Raw genomic sequence first — 13,304 nt, 5'->3', positions numbered from 1 at the left:
TGCCCACTCCCTCCACAGCCCAGCCCCCACCCTGTCTTCCTACTTTTTGATCCAGAGTATTTGAGTGGGAGGCAGAGCAGTGCCCGGATGGTGGCCCCTCGGGTCCACGCCACTGGTCTCCATCCTGAAGTATCCTGACTCTCCAGGTTCCAGGTCCCTTATTCTGCAGGCCACGTCCACACCCCCACAGCCCACCTGGTAGGAGCTGTATTTTGGGGGGAATGAAATGGGGAAGAGCAAATGAGGGGCCCCAGGTAGCAAGAAGAGAATGTGGTGTCTTCCTCGTGACTTCAGGGAGACCCAAAGAAGGTAGAAGAGCATAGCCAGGATTTGTTGTTGGCCCTAAATACCAAAGGATTTGTCTGGCAGGCTTTCCTGGAAGCCAAATAGCACGGCCAGGTCCTGAGAGGACTTCCCTCCTGCCACCTCCTTCCACACCGGTCCTGCAGGCCACAGGCCATCTGCTGGCCATTACCCACCCACCCACCCACCCTGCAGAGAACACACAGGAAAACCCATCCCATATTCAGGAAAAAAAAAAATATATATATATATAAATGGTTTTCTTTTTAGAAATCAGTCATTAGAGTAATTGAAAAAATTGGAGTGAAGGAAAGTGGAGTAACAGAGATGAAGTGGTCAGCCCCGTGGAGTGGCTTGCGGCTGAGCAGCCCTCAGCTCTGTGGCCCAGCGGGGCCCCTACCTTTGTTCTCTGGAAGGAAGTTAAGACCCAGACAGATGTTTGGGGATAGTTTAGATGTTTCAGCTACTTTGTTTAGTTCATCCCAAGAGAATTTTATTTTGGGATAGGAGGGGAGGTGGAGGTCTGCGAAGTGCAGGGAAAGACAGCTGTGCTTCCCCGTGTGGTGTCCCACACCGGTTAGCACCTGCCTTCCACCGTGAGCCCACGACTAACTGATTCCTTCAGCTTTGTGAAGTCCCTGCTGTGTGGCAGCCAGGCGGTTCCAGCCTCCATCACTGACTTTCCGGTTTACCATGCGTATACAGTGCTGTTTGCAGATTCATCCATGAGCCATCTCTGTGCGCCCCCCCCCCCCCCAGGATGTAAAACACCCACCAAGTCTCCACTGTGCTGTCACATGTGGTCATGTCCGATGCCTTCGTAGGCTCAGTAGCCATCACAGAGGCCTAAAGGGCCTGGGCAGGCTTGACCTACCCCTGTAGCAATACCAAGTGCTATTACATAATCGATGGACAATTTTATTTTTATGATTGTTTCTATATTGCTGTTAGAAAAAGTGAAATAAAAAATTTCAAAAGAAGATATCCATGTAAAGAAGAGACATTTGCTTCCTTTTAGCTTGTTCTTGTTATAGCACATGCAGGGTCCTCTTCCTAGTTGAAAGAGGTGGATGGAAGGATGGATGGATGGATGGATGATGGATGGATGACGGATGATGGATGATGGATGGGTGGGTGGATGGATGATGGATGGATGGATGAATGATGGATGGATGATGGATGGAAGATGGATGATGAATGGATGGATAGATGAATGGGGAGATGGATGGATGGATAGATGAATGGGGAGATGGATGAATGGATGATGGATGGATGCATGATGGATGGATGATTGATGGATGGATGATGGATGATGGATGATAGATGATGGATGGATGATTGATGGATGGATGATGGATGATGGATGGATGATGGATGATGGATGATGGATGGATGATTGATGGATGGATGATAGATGATGGATGATGATGGATGATGGATGGATGATGGATGGGTGGATGGATGATGGATACGTGGATGAATGGATTGAATAAATGGATGATGGATGGATGATAGAAGGGTAGATGAATGGATTGAATGGATAATGGGTGGATGGATGGATTATGGTTAGATGGATGAATGGATGATGGATGGATGACGGATGGATGGATGATAGATGATGGATGGATAATGGATGGATGGATGGATGATGATAGATGGATGATGGATGATGGATGGATGACAGATGGATGGATGATGGATGATGGATGGATAATGGATGGATGGATGATGGATGATGGATGGATGATGATGGATGGATAATGGATGGATGGATGATGGACGGGTGGATGGACAGATGATTTGGGTCATCAGATGAAGGTGTAGGAGGGAGGAAAAACTCACCAGTCATTCTCTTCCTCCACTGTGCCTTCCCCCAAGTTAGGTGGATTGATGGCAGTTACCATCAAATTCTGCAGGGTACGTGGTATGAGTTCAAGATGTGGACTTAAGAAATGCAGTCATTCTTCCTGCATTTGGCCAAAGCCAAAGCAAAGAAAACCCATTATCTCCCCGTTTTCCACAGGAGAACACTGTCAAGCTCTGATGAAGACCTGTGCCTTCAATTTTTTCAGCCACTGACAGCAACTTTTAAACCTGAAAATCAGTGTGCTTGAGAATTGCCTGAGGTGCTTGCTGCAAACAAATATTTCTGGGAATGTTCCTGGGAACACAATCCCCGTTGCGCAACTCTGGAGTGGGGCCTGGGAATCTGTTCTTGGCAAACACTCCAGGTGGTAATGCAGGTGGGTCCAGAGACACTTTGGGAAAGCTTCAGAGGACAAAGCAGCTCAAGGGAAGGCACGTTTTAGAACTGGTCCTGCTGTGGTCTCAGAAGAGGCAAAGTCAGAGATCAAAGCAGGTCAGTAACCACACTGCAGGGAGAAACACCTGAGAGCAATTGCAACTGTGTAGCAGCCACTGTGATTGCACCACCTGCCCCTCCAGGAACAGCCGGCATGGTCTCTCTCCTCCAAGAGCATGCAGGTACAAATGGCATGTGGCTTCGGGGTGTGAGAGGGTGTCAGGAGGTGTAGCGTAGCTCTTGGAAATCCACCACGGCATTGGCAGGGGATTCAGAAGAATCTCACAAGTTACTGGCCTTTCCATCGCTGCAGCCAGGGCCACAAGTCCACTTTTCCAACCCAAAGGAAAACTAACATGGCCTACAAACAGGACCAATAACTGGTGCCACAGAGGAGAAAAGGGAACACAGCATGTGGAGTGGTGGAGGTGCTCACCCAGCAGACAGGTGCTACACAGCCAGCCACCGAGGATCATGGGGAAGAGTCCAGAGACAGGGGAAGAGTCCAGAGACAGGGGCAGACCAAACGAAACAGATGGTCCAGGGGAGTCGGTGCCCAAGGCAGGCTCTCGGCCGTGACCAGCACAGGGAGTGGGGTGTTATTGGGTTGTGCAGCAAGATCTATGTAGGAAGCACTTACTGCCCTATAGAAAGTGGGGGGGCAGGGCAAAACTGGAGCCCGGAAGAATACAGGGCAGCCACAGAGGAGTGACAAGGGTCTGGCTGGGGGCTTATTTGGGGACATGCTCTGGGTGATAGTTTGACGGTAAAGCCAATGGATACACTGACCACTTGGACATGGCAATAAGGAAATGGAGGAATGAAGGTTGGACTCTGGCCAGCAGCTGTGAGGAGGTGGGGAGTTACTGAGAACCAGTGGGCACCAACAGCTCTGCTTCGAGTTGTGTTTAAATGTAGTGTGAGGATTTGTGTCAATGTGACCAAAATACCTGACAAGAACAACCTACAGGAGGAAAAGCTCATTTTGGCTCATGGTGTCAGAGGTTTCAGTCCACAGGAGGTCAACTATATTGCTTGGGCCCTAGGTGAGGCAGAACCTCATGGCAGAAGGACAGTGGTAGAAGACAGCTAGTCCACTCATGGCAGCAGAGAAACAGAAAGGAGGGGAGAAGGGGCCACAGGGAAGATGAACTCTTCCAGGGCACGCACCCAGGGACCCACCCCCTCTGCCACTCCCCACCTATCTAAAGTCACCACCCAGTCAGCCCATTCAAAATAGGGTGGACTCAGTGCAGAGGCGACGGCTCTTGCAATCCTGTCACTTCACCTCTGAAGACTCCTGTATTCACAGAAGACCTCTGGGAAGCCAACTATAACAGATGTCAGTTAGACAGCCAAGTCGGGGTTGAGGTGGACACAGGGCCTGGGGTCAGGTAAAGACCGACATTGGAGACACACATTTGGGAGTCTGGATCTGGATCAGAGAGCTTTAAAACACTCCATCTGGACAAGCTCCCCTAGGAAGAGGGCCAAAGCACAGAGGAGAAGAGGCTAAACACAGCATCCTGGGGATCCCAACATGATTTCTTTTGATTGGCTATTGACAATTTGTAATTGCATATGTTTAGGGGTACAAAGTGATGCTGATACACGAGCACAATGTGCAGTCACCAAATCTAGCTAACACATCCACCACCTCAAACACTTGCTGTTGATTTCCCTGCCTAGCTGGGGCTTAGCCTTAGCCAAGGTGTCCCTCCCTGCTCCCCATCCATCCCAGAGCCTGGAAATCACCACCCTGCTCTCTGCTCCCAAGAGTTCACCATTCTTAGGTTCCACACGTGAGTAAGAAAATGCAGTCTGAGGACTCCATCAAGTGAAGATTTGACAGGCAAAAAGAAATGGTTGGAAGAAACAGCTAGGAAGTTAGAAGAAAATCCCTGGGGACAGGCCTCAGAGAAGCCTCCAGAAGAAAATATTGCAAGAAGGAGAGAGCCATCCACACCAAAAGTGACCCTGAGTAAGACGAGGACCGAGATGGACATTGGCTTCAGCACATGGAGACCACCAAGCACCACGGTGAGGACAGAGGTCCAGCCGCGCAGGTCAGGGAGAACCCGGAGGACAGGAATAAGTGGCAGAGCGAGGCCTCTGTGTCCAGTCGCTTTGCTGAACAGGGAGCTGAGGAATGAGATGAGCAAGGACACAAAGCCCAGGGGACAGATGTGGGTTTCTTATAATGATGTAAGATAAAGGTGTTGGCCCGGAGGACCCACCAACTGTCCCGTGGGGGGAGGGAGACTGACAGGCAGGAGCAAGAAGAAGCTGTGGCAGTGGAGCAGCTGAGGTGACTGTGCAGGGGACGCTGGGCCCGGGGAGGGCAAGGACAGCTCCATCCTAGCAAGAGGGAAGTCTGGGGCTGCCCAAGATGTGCAGGCCGGTCAACACCAGGAAGAGAAGGTGAGCCCAAGGCATGGCTCCTGCTTTCTCCATGAAATGGGAGCGTGAATTGGAAGGAGTGGAATGTTACAGGTTTGAAGAGAGAGTCTTTGACATAATGATCTGAAAAGGAGTTGGTCAATTTGTTAGCAAAGTACCGTGAGGTCGTCTGCTGGGGCTGAGGTCACACATGCCATGAGGGTGACTTTTCCCCAGCCACCCTTAGCAGACAGGTGGTCAGTGGGAGAGGGGATTCGTCAGGCCGTAAGACGCAGGATAGAACAGGAAAAGGAAAGTGTCTTTGGAGGAGCCATCGCAGTGTCGTCTAAGGCACCAAGCTGAGGAGGGAGGGACAGGGCAGAGAGGACAGGTGGTGGCCATGCTGGAGAGGTGGGTGCGGGCTGGACATCTCAAATCCACTTGGGATGCTGGAGGGAAGGTGCTGGAGGAACAGAGAGGTAATAATCACAGGCGGCGACCGAGTTGGGGAGAGTGGAGGAGACATTTCGGAGGTGATGCAGCCTCTGCATTCAGCGGCCCAACTACGGCCTCATTAGCCGCCAGGCCAGCTGAGTCTACCTGGGGTTCTGGGGACTTGGCCAAGAGTATGGCTTCCACAGCCCCCAAGTTCCTACCATCTCTTTGGAAAGAGGGTGTTGAGCTGATTCCCACCGCCGGCTTCTGAGCTCTTTGCTCATTGTCCATGTCTGAGCCCCATATCTGTTGTGGTCCCCCAGCTTGGGAAGGAGGCAGGGCTGCCACAGAAGAGACCTATGACAGGTGACAAAGACAGCAGACAGGCCTGCGCAGCCCGGGCCCATCTGATGGGAGCTGAGCAGATTGAGGGCTGCAGATGTGGCTATTTTTAAATACCCTGCTCACAGACTCAAAGGGAACAGGAGACAGCTAGGTGGGCTCTGGAGGAAATCGATGCCAGAAGAGAAACCTCAGAGGAGCACGAGGGCTCTGGGAAGTGGCCGTCCACACCCACTCGGGGAGACAGGTCGTCCATGAGGTTTCCTTCCAGCACCAGGGGAGACTTGGAGGCTCAGGCCAGCCTCACAGGAGAGCAGGGTGTTTACTGAGCAGGGGCCCCAGATCGCTCCTGGCCTCACCCACTTCTCCACGCAGGGCCTACTGAGCACTGAGGAAGGAGCTTTTGCCAAGGAAGGTACAGAGTCCCAATGACAAGCAGGACCCCCGTCTCCCTCCAGAAGTCTCACCTGCCCAGGTGGGTCTAGCCCAGGCCCTGAAGGGCTTAGGGAATGCCCCTCCCCACCCACCCTGCACCTGCAGCCTCACTGGGAACAGTGCGCAGGGCTGGGAGAGGCTGCGCTTCCCCACCCTGTCCCACCCAAACAGTCAGCGCTTGGTGGGGGAAAGTGGGAGCTCCCCCTCAGTCTTCCAAGAAGGAGAGGGTCTGATACACGGAACAGGGGGCTTCCAGATTTGCAGGAAGAGCGAGGACGTGAGTCAGGGAAGTGTCGGTTGGAGGAGGCGATTCCCAGAGCTCATCCTGAAACCTCCTGGATCTCAGGAGTCAGTTTGGGATTCCTGCACCGTCCCCACACAGCTCCCTGGGGGGCCCAGAGGGGAAGGGAGCAGGCCAGCCTCCCGTGGGACACAAAGTACTTGCAGCGTCAGCTTCCGGAGCCTGCTCCAGCCATCCCAGCCACCCTGCTCCGCTCTGCCCACCAGGCAAGACACAGCTGAAGGCAGGACTTGAGGTCTTCTAAGCAAAAGAAGTTTCTACCTAAAAATTCCAGCCATTTCTAGCAGTGAGTCTCCTTGAGAAAAACCACCCGGCGCTCCTTCCAGTGATGCGGAGGAAGGGCCAGGATGAGCAGAGGAGGGCCTTTCAGGCCTGTTGGAAAAGACCCTTCCCACGCCTTGCTAAGAGGGCTGGGAGCCCTGTGGGGGCTGAAAAGCCTTCCAGAAGAGACCCCTGAGCCCCTGCACATGTGAGGCTGTTGAAGCACCCCTGGCTCTTGCAGCAGGGGACCCCAAAGGGGCCATCTGCAGGACACAAATGAATGAGGGACTGTGATACTGGAGCTTGTCCAAAAAGGGTGACATCCTGCACTCCAAGGGGCAAAGTACAGCCACAGTGAGCACCCCAGGGAGACAGGCCTGCCATGACATGAGCTCAGAATTCACCACACAGAATATCAAAAGGTGCATGACCCCAAGCTGGTGAGGCAGGATATATCCATTAGAGCAATAAATGCCATCAGTACCGAGGGCTGAAGCAACCAGGGCACAGATTTTTTTTCCCAGACAAAAGAAGCAGATCTGAGAACTGAGGCCATTGACCAGGATCACCAAACGTGGCAGCTGAGCTAGGGGGAGCCATGGTCTCTGGACTTCTCATCCAGGCTCTTGCTGCCAACCTTGTGCCTCACACCCTCCTTGTGGAAGCACAGCAGAGGAGCTCTGGGAAACAGCTGGCTGGGACTTTCCTCTGGTGCAGACAAATGGAGTCTTAGACTGTTAGCGGGCAGACATTGAGTTAAGGCAGTCCTAAAGCGCCCCCTGCTGCAGGAACAATGACCCTATTTATATGTATTTTGTCGGTTTCTCAAATGCCAATAATTGCTGTTTTCTTGGCATTTGCAACTGTCACTGCTTGCCATGCTCTCTGGAATATTCAAATTTTGAACACTGTTTTCTACTGATTGAAACCCAAAATCTGTCGGGGTGTGGTGGTGCACATCTGTAATCCCAGCACCTCGAGAGGCTGAGGCAAGAGGATCACAAGTTCAAAGTCAGCCTCAGCAATTTAGTGAGGGCCTAAACAACTCAGAGACCCTGTCTCTAAATAAAATATAAACAAGGGCTGGGGATGTGGCTCAGTGGTTAAGCTCCCCTGGGTTCAATCCCTAGTGCAAAAACAAACAGACAAAAAGAAAACCTAAAATCTGCAGTTGAAGTACGCTGTCACAACTGAATTAACCTCTGCACCTCTCTTTTAATATCCCGCATGTGCCAACCCTGGGGAGCCAAACACGTAGAACACTGGCTTCATCTGTGCCAACTGAGCTGCGACTCATGTTTGCTCTCTGCTCTGGGGCCAAACCCATAAGAAAACAATAGCCAGTGCGTTTGTTGGAAGGAACCCCCACTACCATGTACGAAGATCTAATAAAACAAATGAAAAAAAAAATGGCCATCTTTGGCCTGAAAATGGTGTGGTAAATTTTTTAATCTATTGCTTAATTAAGTGCTTTTCTTCTAATTTTTAAAGCCATGGTTCCTAAAGGATGCAGCCATTTTTTCCATTACAATAAAAATTGAGATGCCTCGCAGCTTCCTGTCATTTGGTCTCACAGATGGGAACCCCTGGGCACTCCATATTCCCCCCGCCCTTCACCAGTTTCAAAACTTGGCTTTGACTTCACCAACCTGAAGCTGGAGTCCTGCCTTCTCACGCTGTCACCCATCCTCCTCAGTCCTCTGGGGCTCAGGTCCATCTCCACCTTCCTCCCAGGAGTCCAAAACAGAAAGGTCACGTTCACAAAAGGTAAAATCTCCTTAAGATTTTTCTTGTGGCAGATTTTCCCTAATCAACATGTCTCGATTCACCTGGTCTTTATGGGCTAGTCTTTTCACCTTTAGGAACAGAGGCCTTCAGATTCGCACCCCTGTCTCCAGAAGCCTCCTTTCTAGAAAACAGCCAGCACTCCACACCCAATTCCCATTGCAAACACACCCAGATAAAACTCCCCCCCCAGCAAGCAAGGTCCACATGGTAGATCACTCTCAGAGTCTGTATCCCTTCAACAAAAAACAGGAGGGGAGGGCCAGGAGAGGTCCCGTGGCACAAAATCCACCAAGTTATGCTCTGTCCTTGTGCATCACAGTGAATCCCACTTCTATGTATAATTACAATGCACTAATTAAAATAATAACCCTAATAGGGAGACCAGTGGAGAAGAGGAAGGGCAGGGGGAAGGGAAGGGGAAAGGGAGGCACTGGGGAATGACATTGATCAAATTATGCCATATGCATGCACAAATGTCACAAGGAATCCCACTATTATGTAGATTAAAATACAATCATAGAAAACATTTTTAAAAAGCTGTCTTGAGCTTAATAAGAGCCCCCAGCTCATTACCCTTATCCCAGGCCCCCTTTTGTCCAACTGTGTTTCTCCACAATCACCTCTTCCAGCAGATTTACATAAAAATAGACAGTTTTCTGTGGATCTCTAGGTCTTCTCTTTTTTAATATTTATTTTTTAGTTACAGGTGGACACAATGTCTTTATTTTACTTTTTGTGGTGCTGAGGATGGAGCCCAGTGCCTCACCACGCCAGGCGAGCGCTGCCCCTGAGCCCCAGCCCAGCCCTAGGTCTTCTCTCTTCGAGGCTCTTGGCTGTGCACATCACTCTGCTGAGCTCTTCTTCCACTGCCCCATACATGTTCCTTTTGTCAGCCATGAACCTCGAGGTGGGTGAGGAAAGGGTAAGGCTTTCTCCTAGTCCCCAGCCCCAACCAGCTCAAAGGGGCTGGGAGACCCTGAGACCCCAGGGCTGAGGAAGGGCCCAGGACGAGACCTAGGCATAGGGAAGACCTTGTCCTCCGGTCCACCCCCACCTCTGTCCAGTTCTGAGGGCAGCTTCTCTTCACATGATGGGAAAGACACCAGGTTCCTGTTCTCCCAGCTTAACAAGTCTGGCAAAAAGAGACTTGGTTTCCTCCGCCATTCCCTGGCCAGTTCCCAGGAAGGCCTCCGCAGCACCTTGCAAGCACAGGCTACGCGGGGCAGCAACAGGCAGTCACTTTCTCCCGGTTCTGGAGGCTGGACGTCCAAGAACAGGTATGGGCAGGATGGGTTCCTCTGAGCCCTCACTCCCTGGCTTGCCAATGATTGTCCTCTCCCTGTGTGTTCATGGTACCTTCCCTCTGTATGTGTCTGTCTGTCCAAACGTCCCTTCTTATAAGGCTGCTCATCATATGAGAGCCACCCTAATGACCTTAATTTAACAAGAACCTCTGTGAAAACCGTATCTCCAAATAAGGTCGCACCTGAGGGGCTACAGGTGGGGACCTCAGCAGGTGAAGGCAGGCCCAATTCAACCCCAAACACACCTGCTTCGTCTCCCCCAGATGGCACCGGACACCTCTGTCCCTCAGGGGATTGACAGTAGGATTGGGCACAGGGTGTCCCTATGGCAGAGAATGAGGTTCTATGAAGATATTCCTGCCCCAAACTGGAGACAATCGTCCCCAAAGACAAGGTGCTGTGGAAGCAAAGAAAACGAGGACAAACTTCCTTCCTCCTGGGTAAGACTTGACATCGATGGTACAGTGCGACACCAACTGCACAAGCACCAGGCACTCGCCCAGCCCCTGGCATATTAGGGTGTGTGTGTGTGTGTGTGTGTGTGTGTGTGTGTGTGTGCAGTTCTAGGGTGGGGGTGGGGGGCATTTCAAATCTGATCTTTTTTACCTTTTCATAGAAGGGTGTTTTTAGGCCCTGAGTGATAAGTAATGGAGGGGCTGGGGCCGGGGCTCGGTGGTAGAGCCCTTGCCTAGCATGCGTGAGGCACGGGGTTCAGTTCTCCGCATCACAGACAAATAAATGAATAAAATAAACGTTTATTAACATCTAAAACATCTTTTTTAAACATCTTTAAAAAAAAAAAAAAAAGATAAGTAATGGAGCTCCAGGTCAGGGTAGCCCTGCTCAGGGGTCCCACTGCTCTGGGGGCCCCACTGCTCTGGGAGAAAGAGGCCTGTGTGGAAGCCCAATTCTAGCCCAAATATGGAACTTGGGAAGGCCCTGACCCTCTCTGGGACTCAGAGTTTTCAAGTATGCAATGAGTCTTCTAAGATCTCTTCACTACTGGTAAGTAGAAGAAGGGGGTGCTTAAACACCCACAAGAACAGAAAACACTTGTAGACTTGTGGTCACTTGTGGTCAGTGCTACTCAACAGCTAACACGTGCAAGTGACCCAAGTGTCCACTGGCAGGTGAGTGGACATGCAAAATATGGTCTCTACATGCAAGAGGATAAGATCTGACCTTAAAATGAAGCAAATTCTGACACAATTTGCTGATGAATGTAAGGACATCATGCTAAGTGGAATATAAAGACAGGTACTGTGTGATCTCTCCTATGTGAGGGACATAGAGTAGTCAACCTGACAGAGACAGAAAGTAGCAGGGTATTGGCCAGGGGCTGGGAGAAGGGGGGATACATAATTATTAATGGACAGAGTTTCAGTTTTGTAAAATGAAAAGAGCCCTTTTAGGTGAGCAGGGCCATTGTCACACAGTGAATTATTTAACACCGTGGGATGTGTGCTAATAATGTGCAGATGGCAACTTTATGCTACTCTTATTTTGCCACAGTAAAAAATAACGGGGATAAGTAAAAGTGCAAAGGAATATTAAAATGTTACTTGTGTGCAAAAAAAGGGGAAAGGGTAAATACAACCTAATATTTTATTTGCTCAGGTATGCATCTTGAAAGTTTTGAAAGATGCACAAGAAACTAAAAATAAAGTTTACCCAGGGAGGTGTGGGAACTGGGCAGATGGAGGGCAGGGTGGGCGTGTCACGGTATCCTTTATTAGAAGTTCTAATTCTATATAAACAGGTCTCAGAAATTCCCAGCTGCTATGAAAAGCGGAAAAGTCTCAGTCCAAGGGTTGCAATAATGGCCACGTGACACCCCCCCACACCTTTACCAACTGGGTTTACCTTGGCCAGTCACTGACCAGTGACATGTTTTCTATCTTATCTCACTTGGAACCCAGAATAAGCTTCAGGCAAACCAACAAAGCATTTTCCCTTAAGAGAGTTGGGCCAGGGCCACAGAGCTGGCTCAGCAGGGAGCCTTCCCTCTCCCTGGGCTTTCCTCCCCCTCCAGGACATGCCCTCAGGGTGATCAGCACTGACAGTTTCCAGACATGTCTGCGGGCTCCTCTGCTTAACAAGAAGTCAAGGCACCTCCCCCAGGCCTTGGCTGAACCTCTGGCCACTCCTGGCACAGTCGGGGACATGTAGGGGCTCTGGTGGGACAAGAGCCTTGGGGCACGCCTCCTTCACCCTGTCTCTCTCCTCCCCACTGCCCTACTCAGGAGAGTGAACCCGAGCCCTGAGCCCTGAGTCCATCCCTTCACCATCCACCATCCCCACCCCAGTCCTACGCTCCCCGGGGAGCCAGTGAAATTGCCTCCATCTCAACGTCCTTGTAGGTAAAACAGACCCAAGAATAACTACCTCGAAGGACAGAGGCCAAGATGGAAGTGAAGAGTGGGATGTGCAAGGCGTTGGCGCTCCATGGGTGCTTCTGGGTGCTGTAGCCCCTTGAGCTGGTGAGAAGTTAGGCCTTGGCCAACCCCCAGTGTCCTCAGGGCATTGGCTCCAGGACACCCCCAGATACCAAGGTTTGCAGACACTCGCATACCATCTATAAAATGGCATGGTGTTTGCATACATCCTGTGCAGAGCCCGTGCACACTTTAAATCATCTCCAGATCACTTATAACACCTAGTGCAACTTCGACGCTGAGCAAATAGCTGTGATGCCCCAGTGGTCAGGGAATAGCAGGAAAAGCAGTGTTCAGTGCAGACGCAGGGTTTTCCCTGACATTTTGGGCCATAATTGGTTGCATCTGAAGCTGCAGAACAATGTATATGGGGTGTGGTTCTTGCTAAGCTGTACAGTTTTGATTTGTTAAGTGGTACGTTTTAGTTCTATTCACTTTCTGTGTGTCTGCTGTATGCATTGTATAGGTTCAGAAAAGAACTTTAAAAATGAAACCTATCGAAAATGTGAGGAGCTAAATAAAATGCTTGTCAGGGTGCCCCCAAGACTGCCTCAGTCCCTCCTTTCCTAAGTGCCAGTCATTCTCTGCTACCTCAGATGCCTTTCCTTTCCCAGCTCCTAAAGTGGCTCATCTGAAACTGCCTTCCTCCTGTGAGCCCAGGGCGTCAGGCCCACCTGGCTGAGAAGTGCCATGTGTCCGCCTCCCACCGACTTCCAGGGCTGCAGCCCTGCCCGCTCCCTCCATGTGCCTCGCCCCACGCACAAGGGCCTTCTCTGGGTACAAAGCCAGGTGTCAGGTACTACAAATGATAAGAAGCAGTGTCACCTGGCCCTGCATCAGAGCCACCTGGAAACTTCTAAAAATACCCACTCCTCAGCCCACCCCAGAGAATCTGCCAGAAGGCAGCCCCAGAAGGAGGGTTCTCTTCTACCAGCACCTGCCGCGGGCCAGGCACTTCCCATACCCTGGCCCGGTTAATTCTTTCCCCAGTCCTAGGAAGTTGGCGCTGAGGCCGTCCC

Source organism: Marmota flaviventris, chromosome 3 (assembly GCF_047511675.1).
Source record: "Marmota flaviventris isolate mMarFla1 chromosome 3, mMarFla1.hap1, whole genome shotgun sequence".
Taxonomy (NCBI): domain Eukaryota; kingdom Metazoa; phylum Chordata; class Mammalia; order Rodentia; family Sciuridae; genus Marmota; species Marmota flaviventris.
Note: the sequence above shows the minus strand (reverse complement) of the source record.